General features: G+C 40.7%; 1 long non-coding RNA gene across 4 annotated transcripts; it reads left to right on the top strand.

The window, feature by feature from the left end:
* Positions 1-9,736: 9,736 nt before the first annotated feature.
* On the top strand, positions 9,737-13,089 carry LOC122025737. 4 transcript variants are annotated; one of them, XR_006123816.1, is made up of 6 exons: positions 9,737-10,250; positions 11,530-11,688; positions 11,772-12,016; positions 12,431-12,494; positions 12,595-12,660; positions 12,755-13,089. It is a non-coding gene; the product is annotated as an uncharacterized LOC122025737 (long non-coding RNA). The 4 variants fall into 4 exon arrangements; XR_006123817.1 differs by adding an exon at positions 11,327-11,431 and having other exon boundaries at positions 12,595-13,089; XR_006123818.1 differs by having other exon boundaries at positions 11,814-12,016; positions 12,595-13,089.
* Positions 13,090-20,993: the final 7,904 nt, after the last annotated feature.

The following is a 20,993-nucleotide window of genomic DNA, read 5'->3' as shown; positions in this document are numbered from 1 at the left end:
GACGAGCAGATACCAGTCAGATCCAGGTGAAAGTCACTGGATAACGGTCAAGAATATTATTAAGTACTTTCGAAGGACTAAAGAATATTTCTTGATATATGGAGGCAATGCTGAGCTAACTGTAAAGGGTTACAGTGATGCCAGCTTCCAGACCGATCAGGATGATTATCGATCGCAGTCAGGGTTCGTATTTTGCATTAATGGTGGTGCTGTCAGCTGGAAGAGTTCGAAGCAGGATACAGTAGCTGATTCTACAACAGAAGCCGAGTATATTGTTGCATCAAAGGCAGCAAAGGAGGCAGTTTGGATCCGCAAGTTCATTACTGAACTTGGGGTGGTTCCTAACATCGCTGATCCAGTTGAGCTCTATTGTGACAACAATGGAGCTATAACACAGGCGAAGGAACCTCGCTCACACCAGCGGACCAAGCATATACTACGGCGCTTCCATCTCATTCGAGAGATTATCGATAGAGGAGATGTGAAGATTTGCAGAGTACCTAAAGAGGCTAACATCGCAGATCCCTTGACCAAGGCTTTGGCACAGAGGAAGCATGATGATCACACTAGGTCTTTAGGCCTTAGAGCCTATACTGATTGGCACTAGTGCTAGTGGGAGATTGTTAGTTAGAGCCCTAGAGCCAATCATTTGATGATTGTATGGACTCATGTATATCATATTCTTGTATATTAATAAAGGCATTTGTTTGGTTATTATACTTATTTATATTAGTGCCAAATAGACTAAGTATAATAGCGTCCTTGAGTAGAAGGTTCATACCTATATCAATCGATTAGTTGAATCGATAGTGAGATGATATAGGGAACACTACTCTAAATCATTCCTAGTCGAGTATTAGCATTCAGGGACAATGTTAATACAATAAGACTAGCATGTAGGTCAGCTCGATGACTTGATCTCACAAATCATGGATATAGAGATATCAAGCTGACACATGGGTATGCATTAGAGAATGTATATTGAATGACCCGCCATGAGAAAGTATCATGGATCGTTATATGAGTGTCATATACTTTCTCATGTGGCTATTAGTATGACTATTAGTCCTTAGACCTGAAGTCACCATAGATCCCTACATAAGGAGTTATGTACTTTAGTTTCATCAAACGTCCCGTAACCGGGTGGACTATAAAGGCGATTCCTGGGTATGTAACGAATTATGCAGAGGATGTGAGTGATGTAGATGGGATCTATCCTCCCATATGACGGGAGCGACATCGCTATTCTTGATAGAGTGAGACCACTAGCGCATGGCCATGCCCAAATGAGTCAACATTAGATGTTGAGCTCATTTGATCGAGTGAGTCTAACTTGGAGTTCAAGATTTAGATTGATTAGAGGATGACACGGTCTATGCCTCATATTGATCAATCTAGATGTCTAGGATAGAAGGACACTTGTCATTATTTTGTGAGTAGTCACAATTGGTAGTCACAAGGTGATGTCGGATCTCGACATTCTTGTAACTTGGGTAGTAATGATGTGTTGCTAGATACCGCTCATTACTTATGCTCCAAAATGGGTTTAGGGCATTGCCAACGTTACAAGAACCTATAGGGTCACACACTTAGGACAATTAGGTGGAGATTAGGTTCATATGATGAACCAAGAGGATTAGATTCATTTGATGAATCAAATTGGATTAAGAGTAATACTAATTGGGCTAACTTGAGTTCGACTCAAGTTGATTCATGTGTTAAATGAGTCTAATTTAGATTTTGACTCATTGAATCAATTTAATTTAATGAATTAGATTCATTATATTAAGTTGGCTCGGATCAAATTGTTGGATTAGATCCACCATGGTAGAGATTGAGTCAAGTTTGACTTGACTTGAGAAGGAAGACCAAAGGTCAATTTTGACTTGACCTTTTGCCACCTCATTGGTGAGTTGGCATTAGGTGGATCAATAATGATGTTCCACATCATCATGGGTGCCACCTCATGGAAGTGACAAAGCCACTCTCTTAATGGTTTCATATTAATTGCAATTAATACAATTAATGTGATTTTATGGTTTCATATTAATTTCAATTAATGCAATTAATGTGAATTTTGGAAAAGTGGCCGGCCACTTGGTTTTTGGGTGAAGAAATTCATTTTTCATTCACTTGTGTGCATCTTCCTCCTTCTCCCTCTCAATCTCTCCCTCTCCCTCTCCTCCCTTGGCCGAACCACATAGGTGCTAGCACACCTTGGTTTTTGGTCATCTCCATCTAGTGTGTCCGTGTGGATACTTCTAGAGGACCGGCGCTTGACGGTCTTGAGATCCGGCATCATTTGGACGAGCGGGAACGCGAAGGGCATCGCTACAAGGGTAAACATTTTTTTCTCGTAGATCTAAGTAGTAGATCAGTTTTTGAACTCGTACAAGAAATAGTTTTTCGAATTTTGTATACGAATCTTTGCACGGATCTACGGCTTTGGGTCCTTCGGGGTTTCTGCGACGCAAAAAAGCGGTTTTCGCGGCTCGAAGAACCCAACAGAGTTTGTTATCGTTTTCATTGATGACATATTGGTCTACTCTCGTTCCGAGGAGGAGCATGCACAGCATCTTCGCACAGTCTTGGAGATTCTTCGACGACATCAGCTGTACGCGAAGTTCAGCAAGTGTGCATTCTGGCTATCCTCAGTCGGTTTTCTGGGACACGTGGTTTCTAGCAGAGGTATTTCAGTTGATCCTCAGAAGATCGAGGCTGTCACCGGTTGGGAACAGCCGAAGTCAGTTCAGGAGATCCGCAGTTTTCTGGGATTGGCCGGATATTACCGACGTTTTGTCGAGGGATTCTCGCGTATTGCTATGCCACTGACACGTCTTACCCGGAAAGGCGTGAAGTTCATATGGTCCGAGGATTGCGAGACCAGCTTCCAGGAGCTGAAGCGGAGATTAGTGTCGGCTCCAGTTTTGGTTTTACCTTCTGGAGAGGATGGATTTGTACTTTACACCGACGCATCTCTTCAGGGTTTGGGCGCTGTTCTGATGCAGCACGGCAGAGTAGTCTCTTATGCTTCTCGTCAGCTGAAGGAGCATGAGAAGAACTACCCAGTTCATGACTGCCATCATCTTTGCTCTGAAGCTATGGCGACATCATTTATACGGTATCACATTTGAGATTCTCACTGATCATAAGAGTCTCAAATACATTTTCACTCAGAAGGAGCTTAATCTCCGACAGAGGAGATGGATGGAGTTCCTGAAGGACTACGATTGTACCATTAGCTACCACCCGGGGAAAGCTAATGTGGTTGCAGATGCGCTCAGCAGGAAGTCCAGAGGGACTTTAGCTTGCCACCGGATTTCGGTTACGGATTTGATTCAGAGTTTTTTTGAGTTAGGCCTGGAGGAGCAGGGACCGACAGAGCAGGGTATTCTGGTTACCATGGTTGCTCAGTCGTCGATCAGGACGAGGATCCGAGAGGCACAGGCCAGTGATCAACATTTGCAGTTTATTAGCAGTCAGATAGCTTCCGGACAGCAGACCGAGTTTACACGAGACGAGGAGGGTATTATATACTTCCGAGACAGATTATGCGTACCTCAGTCTCATCCGGTCTTACAGGAGCTACTTCAGGAGGCACATCGTTCTCGATTTGCGATCCATCCAGGCGGAACCCGTATGTATCGAGACTTGAGACGTTCCTATTGGTGGAACGGCATGAAGAAAGACATCGCGGATTTCGTAGCTAGGTGTCTTGTTTGTCAGCAGGTGAAGGCTGAGCACCAGAGACCTGCAGGGTTACTTCAGCGGATTCCTATTCCTGAGTGGAAGTGGGATCATATTACCATGGACTTTGTGGTGGGTTTGCCGAGGACACGACGAGGCCATGACGCGATTTGGGTAATCGTTGATCGATTAACCAAATCCGCGCACTTCTTAGCGATCCGGAGGACTGATCCCCTGGATCGATTGGCAGATCTGTATTGCCGAGAGATTATCAGACTACATGGTGTTCCGTTGAGTATCATTTCGGATAGAGATCCACGGTTCACGTCTCGTTTCTGGCAGAGTCTGCAGCAGGCCTTGGACACACAGCTCCGTTTCAGTACAGCCTTCCATCCACAGACAGATGGACAGTCAGAGCGGACCATTCAGACGTTAGAGGACCTGCTGAGGTCATGTGTTATGGATTTTGGAGGCAGTTGGGAGGACCATCTGCCGTTGGTAGAGTTTGCCTACAACAACAGCTTTCATTCGGCTATCCAGATGGCACCGTTTGAGGCGTTGTATGGTAGACCTTGTCGGACACCCGTCCTTTGGGATGAGGTTGGAGAGGCCCAGTTGTTGGGACCTCATAGAGTTCAGCAGGATGCAGAGTTGGTCCGTACTATCAGACGGAGGATGTCAGAGGCGCAGGATCGCCAGAAGAGTTATGCTGATCGGAGACGCAGACCACTAGAGTTCTCTGTTGGCGACCATGTATTTCTGCGAGTTTCACCCACGAAAGGGGTGAAGAGATTTGGCCTCAGAGGTAAGCTAGCTCCGCGGTACATTGGTCCTTTCGAGATCTTGGAGAGGATCAGAGCGGTAGCTTACACCGTCCCTGTCAGGCGTGCACGATGTATTTCATGTATCCATGCTGAGGAGATATGTACCCGATCCGACGCATGTGCTGGCAGATATTCCAGTTCCAGTTCAGCCTGACATTACCTATGAGGAGGTTCCGGTACGGATTCTCGACCGGAAGGAGCGTCAGTTGCGGAACAAGACCATCCGGCTGGTTAAAGTCGGATGGCAGCATCATTCGGACGAGGAGGCTACTTGGGAGCTCGAGGACACTATCCGAGCTCGATATCCCCATCTTTTCACTTGAGGTATGTGATTTATTTACCGTTCAGCATTTATATTCTATATCTGTTATTAGTACTTGCTGATGGTAGATACTGAAATTTGGGGACCAAATTTTTATTAGTGGGGGAGAATGTAAAATACCGGAAATAGGCGGATATGAATAAGGGAATTTTTCGGAATTTTTGGACATTTTTCGGGAATTTTTCGGAGCTTGTACGGACGAGTTTACGGGGATAAAAAACGGGGCCCCGAGAAAGCCTGTTTGGGCTACCCATTTAAGAGAGGAAAAGATTTATTTATTTATCTCTTTTTCCTTTTCTTATTTATTATCTTATTTCTTTTATTTCCTCTCATTCTCGCCGTTCTCTCTTATCTCCCCGACGCCGCCGAGCCTTCTCCTCCTCCTTGCCCTAACCGCCGGCCGACGGTTTCTTCTTCCCGAACGCCGGCGACCGGTTCATTGCCGGAGCCCTAGCACCGCCTGCCCGAGCCAAACTCCTCTCCTCTGCTTGCCCTAGCCACCCGACGCCACCACAGCGCGTCTGTGCCCAATGCCGGCGCCACCGTGGACCACTCGGTGCCCTAGCCACCCGGCGCCGCCCGACCACCTTCTTCTCTTCTCCTCTCCTCTGCCGCCACCTAGAGCCGACGGCCACCTTGTGCCCTAGTGCTCTTTGCCATTGATCAAGTCCACGGTGACGTTTTGTTTGGTTGGGAATTTAGTAGGTGCAAGGATTTTTATCTGTTATTAGTACTTGTTGATGGTAGATACTAAAATTTGGGGACCAAATTTTTATTAGTGGGGGAGAATGTAAAATACCGGAAATAGGCGGATATGAATAAGGGAATTTTCCGGAATTTTTGGACATTTTTCGGGAATTTTTCGGAGCTTGTACGGACGAGTTCACGGGGATAAAAAACGGGGCCCCGAGAAAGCCTGTTTGGGCTACCCATTTAAGAGAGGAAAAGATTTATTTATTTATCTCTTTTTCCTTTTCTTATTTATTATCTTATTTCTTTTACTTCCTCTCATTCTCGCCGTTCTCTCTTATCTCCCCGACGCCGTCGAGCCTTCTCCTCCTCCTTTCCCTAACCGCCGGCCGACGGTTTCTTCTTCCCGAACGCCGGCGACCGGTTCATTGCCGGAGCCCTAGCACCGCCTGCCCGAGCCAAACTCCTCTCCTCTGCTTGCCCTAGCCACCCGACGCCACCACAGCGCGTCTGTGCCCAGTGCCGGCGCCACCGTGGACCACTCGGTGCCCTAGCCACCCGGCGCCGCCCGACCACCTTCTTCTCTTCTCCTCTCCTCTGCCGCCACCTAGAGCCGACGGCCACCTTGTGCCCTAGTGCTCTTTGCCATTGATCAAGTCCACGGTGAGGTTTTGTTTGGTTGGGAATTTAGTAGGTGCAAGGATTTTTATTTTTGATCCGGTTTGCTTGTGGTGTGCTTTGGTCCAGCGATTCACCTGGTTGCCATTAGCAACGATCTTGGCAGAGGATCATCAAAAGAGGGGCTGTGAGGAAGAGGTAAGGTTAGATTGTTGTTTGGATTTGTAATCTTTAATTTTTATCCAACCTTGGATCAATTGAGTTGTTGGGCAGTGGCTGAAAGGTTGTTGTTTGTGGTGTTCTTGATCAAGCAACTCATCCTTGTTTCCAGTAGCTGGTTTTATTTCGACATCTACAATAGTTGATTGAGGTAAGGTGTAGTAATTTTGATTCATGATGTATGAATGAATTGGGTTTATGTATTGATCAGAGATTTGCCCTAATTTAGGGTTAGAGAGTTATTTAGCTATTTATGAGAATGTAGCTAAATAAAAATATATGCAATTGGTAATACAGGATCTTGACGCGAGACGAGTATCTCGGAGTCAGAATTGTTTCGGAGGCGGGTACTTTTGACTTGTGTCATTTGATATGCTTAGTAATTAAATTAACATGTTGTATTAATTGTGTTTTTTATCTGTTTCGGTTAATCACTACCCAAATCTTACATGCTTGATTGATTGATTGGTTTTGCATCTCAGGTATATTTTACCTGTTTATACATGCTTATAGGGGTAGTGATATACCATGCTTGACCATGTTCAGGACCTAGGTTTTATACCTTCTGTATACCTTTGGATTGTTTTGGATTCGTTGACCTTTGATGCATTTTTATATATATGTGGATTAGGTCAGGATATTCTTGCGGTTAGTGCCATGCACCATTTGCATGATTGCATGCTGTGCGATAGTCCGCTCCATTATTGTTGAGCACATCGCCAGTTACATGGATCTGCACACACCACCACTCATGGGTTAGTGGTCGATTCAGGCTGAGTGTGTTGCAGCAGGGACTCTGTTAGGCACCGTTGGTCCGCTCATGGGTAGTGTGACACGTGTTATCCGGCAGGGATTCCTCCCCGTCTTTGAGTACCGGGAGTTGAGAGCATTGCGCTCCCCCATCTATGATTTGGGGTAGGAGGATAGGTGTACTCCGACAGCATCCCGTCCACTCGGTCACTCATCAAGAGTAGTGACGACGGAGTGCACGGTTGTCACAGCCCTACCCACTCGGCCTCACTTTTGTATGAGATGATCGACTCGGGGTGACCGGACGCATCATTGGCATCATATGCATGATGCATTTATTGCTGTGTTTGTGGTTGCTGCATTTATATGCTGCATATTGTTTGGATACCTATGTTTGACATGCATACAGATTTCTATCCTCGGACTGTTTGACCTTATACTCGGGACTGGTTAGTACTCTGCTTATTTCAGATGCATTCTTATCTTTCTTATCGAGACCGTACGCATGATTAGTGCTAGGTGTTGTTTCTTTACTTTGCATATCAAACCTGCTGAGTGTTGGACTCACCCGCCTCCATTGTTGATATTTTCAGTTAATGCTATCGAGGGAGTTCGATCGCTAGTCCTCCTTTGCGTAGTGCTGGTCCTGCAGACCTCCAGGATATGTTTGGTTTTTTTTGGTTTCTTTCTGTTCTAGACTGTTTGAACTCGTTATGTTCTGGATTTATTTGTTTATGGACATGATATAGATTTTATTATATTGATGGATTTGGATTTGGTTTTTATTCTACTACATGACTGCCTGGATGGCAGAAGAGGTGAGTTCGTTGGTTTTGAGCTTTACGAGTGTAGTTGAGTAGGGTGGTTTTTGAGTCAGAGTATTATTACTGCGTGGTTGTGTCAGCCAGAGGCTGAATATATATATAAACTGCGTGGTGATTGATTTTCATTATTGTTATGATTCCAGCCGCATGTGGCTGAGTATTTAGTGCTTGTAGAAAATTTTTGATTGTCCGCCGTACAGGGGAGATGCTGCCGAAATTTTCTCGGACAGGGACTCTTCTGGGGGCATGACAGAAATGGTCCCTAAACTGCTTGCCAAACTAATGGAGTTAATCACCGAACTTATAAATCTCGAAGAAAAGGTTACTAATCAAGATTAGCTAAGGTGTGTACTTAACGCTTTTCTAAAAACACCAGAATGGTCAATCTTAGTAGATGTATACATCTCTAGGGACTTAGAGGTAAGTAATTTAGAAGATTTATTTTCTATTTTAGAAATTTATGAATCTAGATATGCAGAGCTAATGAAGGAGCTGAATCAAAACATTGCCTTAAAAGTAAAAAATGGAAGAACTAGATTCTGAAACTTCCATTGACGAAAATGAAGCAACCCAATGGTAAGAAACTTTAGTAAATTTCTTAAAACTAAAAAATTTTACAAGTCGCAGGCAAAGAAACACCTTCTAAGTAAAAGGAAGGTTCGATGCTACAACTGCCAAGAAGAAGAGCACATCAAGGATGACTGCCCTAAACTAAAACGGAAGGAAAAAGAAAAAGACAAAGGATCAAGATGAATGAAACAAAAAAACTTAAAAAGCTATGTGGGATGAATCATCATCCTCCGAGTCCGAGATCAAGGCTTATGCCAGACTGGCACTAATGGCGAACCATCAGAGGGATGAAGAAAGTACATCAGAGATGAGATCGATGAAAAAGAAGCATCAGAACACGAACTAAGTGAGGTACGTGCCTTACCTTATGAACAATCATACCAATTTACTAAAAATGATTACTAGAAATATGATTAAATTATAAAAAAATACTAAGTTAAAATTAACATTTGAAAATGCATGCCGATTGAAAGATTTTGAGAATTTGAAAATTAAAAATGAAAAGTTAAAAGAACAATTAAAAAAATTGAACAAAAATGATGCATACTCACATGTTCATCATGGTAGCAATTATCAATGACTAAATTGGTATTTTAGATATTATAAGAGTTAAATTAAAAAATTATCATGAAAACATGTTCCTAGAAAATTTCTTATTAACCTAGTAGGTGGCTATATTGACTTTCAAAATCATATCTAATTTAAATTACTTTCAAAATTGAGTACAGATTAGGAATTTACTTTTTATTTTTTGAATAAGTTATTGGTAGAATTGGTTCTCAATTTTTTTACAGTAATAGTATAATAGACCCTCTAATAACATGAATTTGTTAAAAAAAATTTGACTCATTACAACAAAATTCTCATTCAACAACACTCAAACGACAACGATTTTATGCCAAATCATTGTCTTTTTACCTTTTAACAACGGTTTTAACAAAAACCGTTGTCTTTTAGCATTTTTTTTTGCTTATGCCAATGGTTTTTAAAAACCGTTGTCCATTTATATTTTTTTGGGGCTATGACAACGATTTTTAAAGGCTACGACAACAGTTTTTGAAAATTGTTGTCTATGTACGCTTTTTTTGGGATTACGACAACGGTTTTTGAAAATCGTTGTCTATTAAGTGTTGTTGAATACCGTTATTTTTTTCCTTCGTCATTTTTTCCCTTCGCCATTTTTTACCGCCGCATTTTTTGTTTCCCTCTTCTCGAAATTTTTTGTCGCTGCATTCCCCCTTTACCTTCTCGATCCTTAAGCATTTTCGTCCAACCCCTAAACCTGCCGCCCTTCTCGATCTCTTCACCTACTTCAAGTTTTTTTCTCCTTTCCTCTCCAAGCCCTAAACTTGCCGCCCCTTCTCCTTTCCTCTCCAAGCCCTAAACCCATCGCCCCTTCACAACTCGTAGCGAACTAGTCACGGGGAGGGAGAGAGATGGGCAACAGAGGCCACAAGGTTGGAAAACCTTACCATGATGATTTTAGCAAAGCCGATTCTAATCTTTCCATCCTCGCGCAATTCCCTCTCGGTTCTTGCATACTCGATCTTCTTCCATATCACAACTTTTCCCTTTATTTACCGGAAGAGGAGGTGGCCCTCTCCTATTTGTCCATCGATGAGGCGACGAGAGCCCTATTTCCTCGCCTTTCCTTTCTCTTTAAGGTTTGGTTTCCATCCTTGTATATATTTGGTTTCCACACTCCAAAGGCATCTCCATCTCGCCGCCGCTGCATCCATTACTATAGTAAGCACTACCTCAATTCTTTCTCTCAGTACAACATTTGATGGATGCATGTAGATTAAATTGTTTAAGGGATCCTTCTCTTCTTTTATTTTGTCAGATTGTTTGAGATTAGGGCTTTTTCCCTTGCCAATTACTTCTACGGTCAATGAGTGGACTGCAAAATGTATTTCCAAAGCATAACAATTTGTCTAAAAGTTTGCGTGAAAATTTTACTGAAGGTTGATGGTTAATATGAATTTTTGAACACTGTTGGAATTATGTATAGCCTCGACAATCGCTAAAATGCTGTTTTGGTTGCTTGTGTCCTTTATACTAGCTTTAGTTAGCCAGAGACGTCCAGAATGCTGATGTTTAATTTACTCCAGAATTTCAACTCTTTCTTCTTATTTCATCTTGTTAGTCATAGGGCCTGGAAATAGAGATGAACATTCATTTTGTCCTTTTAATTTATCATTAGTGCATGCACATCTTTTGGGAACTTCATACTAGCATGATACAAAAAATAACAGCTATCAAATTTTGAGACCATAGTATTCATCAATTTAGTACCACTATGTTGATTTCTCACATTCTATGATGCATTGAGTTATACAACTTTAATATGTTTAACAAATATGGCTAGAAGTCTTGCAATTCTTAACTATTGATTGTTGAGACTTCCTTAATCATTTGTTTTAAATTCTTTCTTTATTTTTAATTTTTTTTCTTGTGTCTGACTTTAATTGACAATCGACGATTGGACTTAAATTACTTGGAAGTAGATACTTTACACATGAGGTTATGTTTTGTGTTTCATGTCATCCCTGCGTATCAGAAATTGTGTGGAGTAATGTGAGAGAATTAGAATAATTGGTGACCATACAATTGAACAATGCATGTATTCCAGCAATGATTTGTCCCTCAATAGTTCATGGTATATACAAGAGCCACTTTATTTGCAGTGGAAGCAATTGAACTGCAGGAGTGACTGTCGGTATTACTATTTAACATCATTTAACAATTGAAACGGTTCTCCTTTGTTTTCCCCCCTCTTCTTGTTCAAACCATAAGAGGATAAAATCCTATCGGCTTTGTAGATTTTGGGTCATGTAGTCCTTGCTTTAATTCTGTGGAGTCATGCTAGTTCTCTCGATCTCACGAGCAAAGTTGCAATAACATCTTTCTACATGTTTATTTGGAAGGTAAATTATCATTTTTTTGAATTATTTCATGAACAAGTAAATCCTTGATTGTGGATCACACAGAAGTTAATCGTCGAATTTGCTTTTGCTGTTTGCAGCTCTTCTATGCAGAATACTTGCTCATTCCACCAGTGAGATGATTCCTGCAAACAAGTTGAAAGTGTAGAAGGAAGCTACTCCAATCTTCAAGATGGATTATCAACATATGAAAGTGTAGATGGAATCTACAGATGGTTTCGACCAGAACCTGCAGCCAGGTAGAACTTTAACTCATATTCTGACTTTGGTTGTTTAGGTTCTTTATGGTGCTGATTTCAATTCTGGATTCAATTGTGTGGAGATTGTAAATGTGGCTCCTGTTGATTGGCTGCTCCATGGACAGCATGCAGTGGAGCTTTACCGTGAACAGGGACGCAGGATATCCATATCGCATGACAAATTGTTGCTGGGAGCTGCAAGAGAAGCCATTAGAGCATAGTGGAATATTATATTCCTGAGGAAAAACACTCCAGATAATTTAAGCTGCCTCAAATGCAGAGTCCGTTGAAAGTCATTTACGTGGCATGCCAGCAATTGCATTGGAGGGTAATGTATAGTGCATGTTTTATATAGACTTGCTCTAAATAAAAAATATGTGGTCTTCTGAATTTTCTATATAACATGCATGCCAATTTTCCTTAGTTATCTTTTCTCAGGAGATGGTAATAATGCAACTGATTATATATCTTTTCTCAAGAGATGATACTAATGCAACTAATGTAATCTTGAAATTTGACCCGATTAAACATCAATTACATTTCATTTCTTTTAAGTTCGAAGTTTTTTATATTACATGTCTCATGTTCAAATAAAATTTAACCGTTTCATTTTATATATTACGTTTGATTTTACTTTAGCAGTTTCTGATATAGTTCTAATAAACATGTAAGTTCATTTTCATTATGCATCAAATGCTACCTTTGTCTAGAACAAGAGTGAGCATTTGCCTCTATGATATAGGTGGTGTCATGATATTGGTTGAGAACAAGTGACAAACAAGCCTCTTTTAAAGACAGTCTTCCAGGTTATCTTTCACTATCTTAATCTTATTCCCATCTTACAACTTTTTTACATATACTTTTAATTTGAGTTTTGCTTAGTGGCTTTCGTTTACCTCATGACAGGTGATGTTGAGATTGTTTAGTCCTCATAAGACCACTCTACTATTTGTTATACGAGATAAAACAAGGGTGAGCATTTTCATATGTGCATTTTTAAACTTCTGTATTGGAGACTCCTAATCCAATGAAAATGAGTATTCATGTGCATTTTTTATATGTCGAGATCTCCTGGTGCCTTATCAAAGGGATGAAAAGATTGGACTTTTTGATGGAGCTGGTGTGGGAAGACTGGATTTATTATGGAATTGATGATCAACAATGTTAGAAAAGGTTGACATGGAAGAATCAGCAAGTGAGAAAGAGGAGTCCAATGACATTCTACAAGTTGAAGATTGTGATGGGGCATGGGTTGACAATAATTACTTGCAATCCTACATGTCATGCACCACCATCACAAGTTTCTAGTCTTTTGACTATTGTTCATTAGTTGTAAATGAAGTTTATTTATTTATTTGTATTGAGATAAATTTTATTTGAATATTAGACATGTTTCTTCTTTTGTGATTGTAATTCTTGTATTAACATTTTGAATGACATTGATATGGAAAATATTCTTTCTTTTGTGATTATGATTCTTTATTATATATTTATATTGAAATATGATATATATTGGTATTAAAAGATAATAATTGAAAAGACAATGATTTAAAATCATTGTTGTTGTCTATCACCCTCAAAGACAACGGTTAAAAACTGTTATCGTAGCCCCAAAAACGGTTGTAAACTCGCATTGTTAATAAAAATGCTCTAAACAACAACGGTTTTAAACCGTTGTATTTTCATTCAAAGACAACAGTTTAAAACCATTGCAAAACTGTTGTCTTTTCATTCAAAGACAATGGTTTAAAACCGTTGTCGTAGCCCCCCACTTTTAACAACACTGCCAATTACAATGGTTTTAAAGGGCCTACGACAACAGTTTTTAATCGTTGTCTTTTAATATTTTTGTTGTAGTGACTATTAGAATTCTTTACAAATTCTATGCCAAAATATTAATTTTTAATATAAAATTCTTTTTAACATTTAATATTCAAAAAAAATATTTTTTTTTGTAGTTTTTATCATGTTTGCATACTCAGAAAATTTTTAAACTTTTTTCAAACTTGACAACTATTTTTAATAATTATCTTGGAAACTATCTGTTTTGTGAAAAATATTTATTTTCTGTCCAATAAAAAAAATTATTGTGAATTTTTTCCTAGACCTGAATAAATATCTTTATTATTTAAAAAAATTTCAAAACTTTTTGACTGATATTGAAGTTTCTACAAATTTTTTATCAAAATTTTAATTTTTAATATTAACAATTCTCTAACATTCAATTTTTGAAAAGTTGATTTTTTTTTACTATCAGACATTATGTTCTCAATATTTAGAAATATTTTCAAGATTTTTCAAAACAAAAAATTATTTTTAATACTATATTGAAAAATATACGTTTCTGCCAAAAATATTTTTTTATCATGTTGATAAAACTTATCTTTTTGTGAAAGATTTTCCATAGATCTAGATAAAAGTCTTTTACAAGTTAAATTTTTTTCAGTGATTAAAGTGAATTTTAAAATTAATTTTAGCAAATCTAGTCTTTTAATCCTAAAAATTTAGATTTTCAACAATTAATAGTTTTTTTTTAATTATTGGCGGCCTAATTTTACCGTTAAAAATTTCCTTGGTTTTTTTAAAAAAGTTAGTACTTTTATTTTTAATGTGATCAAAAGGAGAGAATTAAGGTTAAGTCCAAGGGGAGTTAATAATGTTGTTATTGGGTTATTTGCATATTCTTTTACTTGCACATAACTATTTTATTTTATTATTTTTTTTCTTATCCTAATTTAACTTGGGTTGCTCACATCAAAAAAAAAGAGATTGTAAGTACCCTATGGTAGTTTTAGTATGATCAACCAAATCAGATTAGGTCTTATGTATTTGATCCTTCTATCTAAGTGTGCAAGAACTTAGGAGCACAAGAAGTCGAGTGAAAGACGCAGCTAGCGAGAAGGATGACACGGGAGAGAGTCGATGAGCTCGGTGTGTCTGAAGAATAAGGTGTTGCGGAAGAGTACGCTGGTGCATGAGAAGGAAGCAGGTGGTGTTTTCAAGGGATGAGAAGCTGGAGTAGAAGACTACTCAAGGAGAGAAGGACGGTGTTGGGCTCAGGTGAGCACAATTTTGGAAGGCTGGAGGATCACCCAAGTGACCGGAGAAGGAGGCAGGGATCGGAGAAGGCACCGGACAGTCAGGACATGGCTGACCAGTCTAGGTGCCCAAATCACTTTAGTGCCAACCAGGGTGCCTCGTCGAGTGGATCAGTGTTGGGTCCACGTCAGCGGCTGTCCGGGCGCTTGGAGCGGGTCCCGAAGCTCGGGAGCGGATAAAAAGTTATCTTCACACCATTACAAAGGCCATTGCATGTCGATAGACTTTGCCTCACTAGGGGCACCCGGATAGGGTTCAGGCACTCGGATCATGCCATATCAGTAAATGGTTAGATTCGACTAGCCGACTATAAATAGAGCCCTGATGTCAGTAGTTTGGAAGAGCACACTTCTGTACTTTAAATTTCATTCTACTTTTTATTTCTGAGCTTTATTTTTGTGTGCGAGATTTCTCTGCCTCCGACATTTTGTTTGAGAAGGAGATCTTCATAGTGAGCCTACTTTCCTTGGAATAGCAATCTTCTAATTGCAAACTAAGTAAATTTGTTTATCTCGTACTCTTCTTTTTTCTATTATCTTTTTGTTAAGTTTGTAATTGTTTAAGCCCAATAATTTGAGAAAGGTGTGAATTTTCTTTATAGGGTAATTCACCCCCCTTCTCTTGTTGGCCGCACGGGACCTATAGATTGCACATCATCAAATTAGTGAGACTAGCACATATTATACTCCTTGGTTTATCTAAGAAGTTGATCCTCATTGGCTGAAAACATTGAGATGTTGAGACTTGACATGTAAATGCTAGTTAAGTGTAGCTAGTTTATCAGATGTGACCTGCTATGAGACTTCATATGATTTTTTACATGTTGATGAACATCTCATTATACCTCAAGTACAAGTTTCCTTATACTTCAGGTATTCAAGTCATCTTGGTCATGGAGTCTTATACTTTAACATCTTAGTAGGACATCTCCTTGGAGGTATAAATCTAGGATGATTGTTTATAAGCCAATATATCTGAATGTGTTTAAATAGGCTACAGAAAATTCACCACTCCTTTTATAAATAGATGTATATTCTATGACCTCTTGTCAGAATTATTACTTATAAGTCTTTGGCCAAAGAAAATATGTCAAAAGGATGATCTTCTTGGTCATATACTTTTTTTAAAGTAATTTGAATCCATAGGACAATGAACTACAACTTGGACTAGGTGTGATGTAGTCAACCTAGTAGGGACTGACAAATAGACCATATCCTGAACTAAGTGGGTATGAGATGAATGAAAGGAACAGACACATTGATAGCTATAGATGTTGAAGGGCTCAAAACAAGTTCTAAAGTCAACTATGATTTTTTAATTAATTATGGAAGACCAACATAATTAGAAACCTATCGAGTTACATGCATTATGAGTATGTCTTAAAAACTTAAGAACAAGTTAGTGAATAGGATTCTCAAAGAGAGAAAAAGATTAAGTCTAGTTAAACCAAACAAAGGGAAAATATGAAAAGTATTTGACACATTGGAATTGCTTAAGGGATATGCCTCTTGTAGGCAGGTTAGGCCTACTTATATGACATGAGTTTGGATTTTGTTCACACCTCTGGTAGGTGATTCGGGCTTACATATGTGATATGAGCTTGGGCCTTGGCTTGTTCCTCAATCCTTAATAAAGAGGTATATAAATGCATATCAATGAAACAAGAGGAAAATAATCTTTTGAGAGTTTTTATTTTCTCCCCTCCTCTTGTTGTACCACCCCCTCCTTGGTGTCACCAACCTCTAAGAGCCACCAACTCTTGCAAACTGCTGACTAAAAGTTTGGCCAGATTTTTCATGCCACCAACCCAACTTGTTGGTCAATCTTCTCTCTTCCTCCATCCAAAAGATTTTGACCGGATCTATCTTGCTGCGACCGACTTCATCTTGTGTCACCAATGCACCCTCTCTTCTCTCATGTCATCTCCTTGATTTGGCTAGTACCAATCGGAGAGGCAACTTGTGGCTTACAAAGTCATCTTGAAGACTACTCGACATGGACATGATGTGAATAAACTACAAGTGCATGATCATGTTGTCAAGTAATAAAGAACAAATCCATAGGAGCTGGTGACTAATACCAGTTTACTAGTTAGACTTAATTGTTCAGACCAAATTAGTTATGTAGAGTACCATGAACATGAAAATCAACAACTAAAGTGGAAAGAGAAAAGAGAGAGAAAGATAGGTATATTAGAAAAGCAGTAAGGGTAGTAGTGGTCCAATCAGAGGAAACCCACGTAGCAGTAGAAATGCAGTAAAGAAGCAATAGCAAGGAAGAATAGGATGTAGTCAGGGAGAGAGATAGAGAGTGATTCTAGGACTTTGATTTCATTTCAATACAAGTAAATACTTGATCTATGTTTGAATCTCTATCCTCAATGTTGATTATGTAGGTAGACTAAACTTTTGGAACTACACTAGCGTACTAATCTCAATTATCGCCTACTTTCAGAGTGGACTAAATTAACCACCATAATCTAAGTAGGGCCCTATCATTAGACCTCATTGATGGATCGAAAAGAATGCTAGAGGAGGGGGGGATGAATAGTGATTGTTGAAAAATCATTATCGAGTCCAAGTACACAGCAAAAAATAATAATGAAAACAACGCTAACACACAAAGTTTTACTTGGTTCAGAGCCTTCGTCGACTCTTACTCTAAGTCCCGCACGTGAGAGTGCTTTCGTTGGGTAATCCACTAATAGTTCAAAAAAGTGTTACACAATAAGTAAAAGAACTATAAAATAAAGTTACCGACAACAAGAAAAATAAAACTGAGTCGCAGTTTGTCAAAGAAGCTTCACAGCGTCGTAGGAGCATCTTTGGAGTAGCGCGCAAGAAAGCAATTGAAGTGAGAAGTTGTGTTTTTTGCTCCTAGTGGAAGGCTGCTTATATAGGCAGTTCCAGGTGCCTGGATCCTTTTCGAGCACCTGGATCATGACATCAGCCATCCAATCAATGCTCTCCAAGCTGGCAACAAGATTGATTTTGGGCATTTCGGGTGGTCGGATCACATTCAAGCGCTCAGACCACTTCGGGCACCCGAATCCCTTCTGTGCACCGGACCAACTTTTCCAGCATTCTTTATTTCCTACAAAATGAAGTTAGTCCGAGACAATAAAATTTATATTACCCTGCAAAATAAGTGTTAGCACAATTATAGACCAGAGTAGTAATTATATTCTGTCTCCTTGAGACCAGAATCTAGTCAAGATCTCAACTTAGATTTCCCAAATGGATCTAAGTTGGATCGACACCTACTGTTCCCTCAAACGGGCAACGTGTGTAACGCCCACCCTCCTAGTGCTCTCTAGGGTGAACGATACTTATCTATGAACTTTACTTACCCAGTGTTGCTTATGCTAATGATAGTTGTACATAAAATTTTCTAAACTAAGATGCAGAACTTTTCCACTAACTTGGTTCTTACGGTGAGTGACATCATAACATGCAGTTTGTTGGTGCAAAATCCCTCAGGTCAAGGTTGACCTGGTTAACCAAGCTGAGTCCTGGTTTGGGTTTAGATGTTTGACAATAAGATATTGATCGAAGAAGAGTCAAGTAGGTCAAGGTTGACCGGATACTTGACTGGAAAGTCCTAGTGAGTGAAGCTAGGCAGAAGGAAATCCTAGTGAGTGAAGCTAGGTGAAAGTCCTGGTGAGTGAAGCCAGGTGAAAGTCCTAGTGAGTGAAGCTAGGCAGATGGAAAACCCTAGTGAGTGAAGCTAGGTGAAAGTCCTGGTGAGTGAAGCCGGGTGAAAGTCCTAGTGAGTGAAGCTAGGCAGATGGAAAACCCTAGTGAGTGAAGCTAGGTGAAAGTCCCGTGAGTGAAGCCGGGCAAGGGAAAATCCAGATGGATCAAGGATGATCGGACATCCGGTGTTGGGAAGTCCAAGTAGGTCAAAGGATTGTTGGATACTTGGCAAGGAAGGAAATCCGGATGGATCAAGGATGATCGGACATCTGTGGGGGAAGTCAAGTAGGTCAAAGGATTGATTGGATACTTGGCAAGGAAGGAAGTCCAGATGGGTCAAGGTTGACCGGACATCTGGTGGAACTCAAGTAGGTCAATGGAGTGACCGGATGCACGACGAGTAAAAGTCCAAGTGGGTCAAAGGATTGACCGGACACTGGTGGGGAGTCCTAGCAGGTCAAGGGAGTGACCGGATGCGAGGCATGATGTACCAACAGGTCAAGGTTGACCGGATGTTGGTTAGGGAGGATTGGGACTTGGTTTGGGCAAAATCCAGTCCGGATCGATCCGTGGATCGATCACGGTGTGGATCGATCGGTGGATCGATCCAATTCTGCCCGTGAAGCTTACGGATCGATCCGTGGATCGATCAGGAGCTCGATCGCCGATCGATCGGCTGCTTCGCGCGATAAGCGCCGGATCGATCCGTGGATCGATCCAGGCGCTTCCTGATAGGCGCCGGATCGATCCGTGGATCGATCCAGCCTCCCGATCGATTGGAACATTGAATCGATCGGGATCCGACCGTTGGGGTCGCAGGCGAGCGTGGTCTTCGGCATTGCTTCACGAGCTCTTCTCAGATTCATTCCAGCTCCTCCACAGCTCTCTACAAGCACGTGATCGCCAGTTCTTGAAGGTTCTTGGAGGCTTTCCAAGTCAAGAGGCGGATCTATTGCAAGAGGAAGAAGTTAGGGTTAGGGTTTTTACTGCACATCTTGTAAGCTTTTGCTTAACTTGTATTTCCCTTTCTTCTTCTTGTCTTGAGAGTCTTGTAGGGCTTCTCCGCCTCGGTAGTTACCGAAAAGGAGTGTTTCATAGTGGAGGGTGCGTGCGTGGTGTGGATCCTTGGACTAGTCACCTCTTGTGAGGTGGATACCAAGTAAACCAACCTTGTTAGCGTTGTGTGTTTTTTTCTTGTATTTCCGCTGCATATCCTTGAAGAAACAAGCAACGACGAGCACCTAGCACGCGACGAGCTATTCACCCCCTCTAGCTACTTTTCCTAACAAGTGGTATCAGAGCGAGGCCGCTCTTCACCGGAATCATCGCCGGAAGGGTCAAGCATAACAAGAAAAGCTAGAGGGTGAAGAAGTTGGAGCAAATTCTTCAAGTTCAAGACTTTATCAAGCTCAACTTCAAGATGCAATTCCAAGATGGACTTGGATTTGACACAAGGGTGGCTCCACCATACACTTCTACGAGTTTCGATTCTTGGAAATCAAGAATCGAAAATTTTCTTATGATGGAGATAGAGCAATGGTTTGCTCTAATGGAAGGCTTCAAGGCTCCAAGAAATTCAAAGGGTAAAGTTCTCAAGAGGAGCAAGTGGAGCCAAGAGCAAGTCCAAAGGTGCGAGGCTAATGACAAAGTGACCAAGCTTTTGGTCAATTTATTGCCAAGCACCATCCTTTAGAAAATTGGAGAATTTGAAGATGCAAAGGAATTATGGAGCAAATTGGACAAGCTTCATAAAGAGATCCCCTCCACTGTACAAGATCATGAAGAATCCAGAGAGGGTGACTCTTTGGAGCAAGATCAAGAGGAGGACTCCGAGGTTGAGAGATGCTCAACCTCCGAAGAAGAGGAAATCCAAGAAGCTTCATCCTCAAGGGAATGCAACGAAGGGAACAAGGAGGGAGCATACTCCTTATTTCATGTTCAAGATGATGAAGCCTCCACCTCTAGGATTGAGGGGGAGCAATCCTTGGTGACGCCGGATCAAGAAGAAGGAGAAGCTTCTACATCCGGGTCAAGTGAAGAAGAAGAAGATGGTGCCACCTCCGAAATTCAAGAAATATCAAATGGAGGAGCAAGTGCCATCCCTACACAAGAAGGTATAAACATTTCAATTAATAATAAAAATCATATCATATGTTTTGAGTGCAGGGAAAGTGGGCACTACAAGAGCAAGTGTCCCAACTTGGCCAAGAAGAAGGGTCAAGTGACGCAAAAGGGCAAGGAGAAGCCCGAGGAGACCATTCCCGGAACAAAGAAGAGCAAGGAGCATATCATATGCTTCTCTTGCAATCAAAAGGGGCATTATCGGAGTCAATGCCCTAAGGGGAAGAAGATGGTCAAGGCTCAAGGAGGAAGCTCAAGTCAAGGGGGAGCCTCTAAGGTAAAAAGGAAGGTAACATTTATTGAGCCTACCCCTTTACATTATGGTAAAAAGCATGATAGTTCTAACTTTTATCATTTTAATGCAATTTACCATAAGAGTAGGAAGCATGA

The sequence above is a fragment of the Zingiber officinale genome, chromosome 9B, assembly GCF_018446385.1.
Source record: "Zingiber officinale cultivar Zhangliang chromosome 9B, Zo_v1.1, whole genome shotgun sequence".
NCBI classification, from domain to species: Eukaryota; Viridiplantae; Streptophyta; class Magnoliopsida; order Zingiberales; family Zingiberaceae; genus Zingiber; species Zingiber officinale.
The sequence above is the reverse complement of the archived record's forward strand: the minus strand, read 5'-3'. Positions and strand labels throughout refer to the sequence as shown.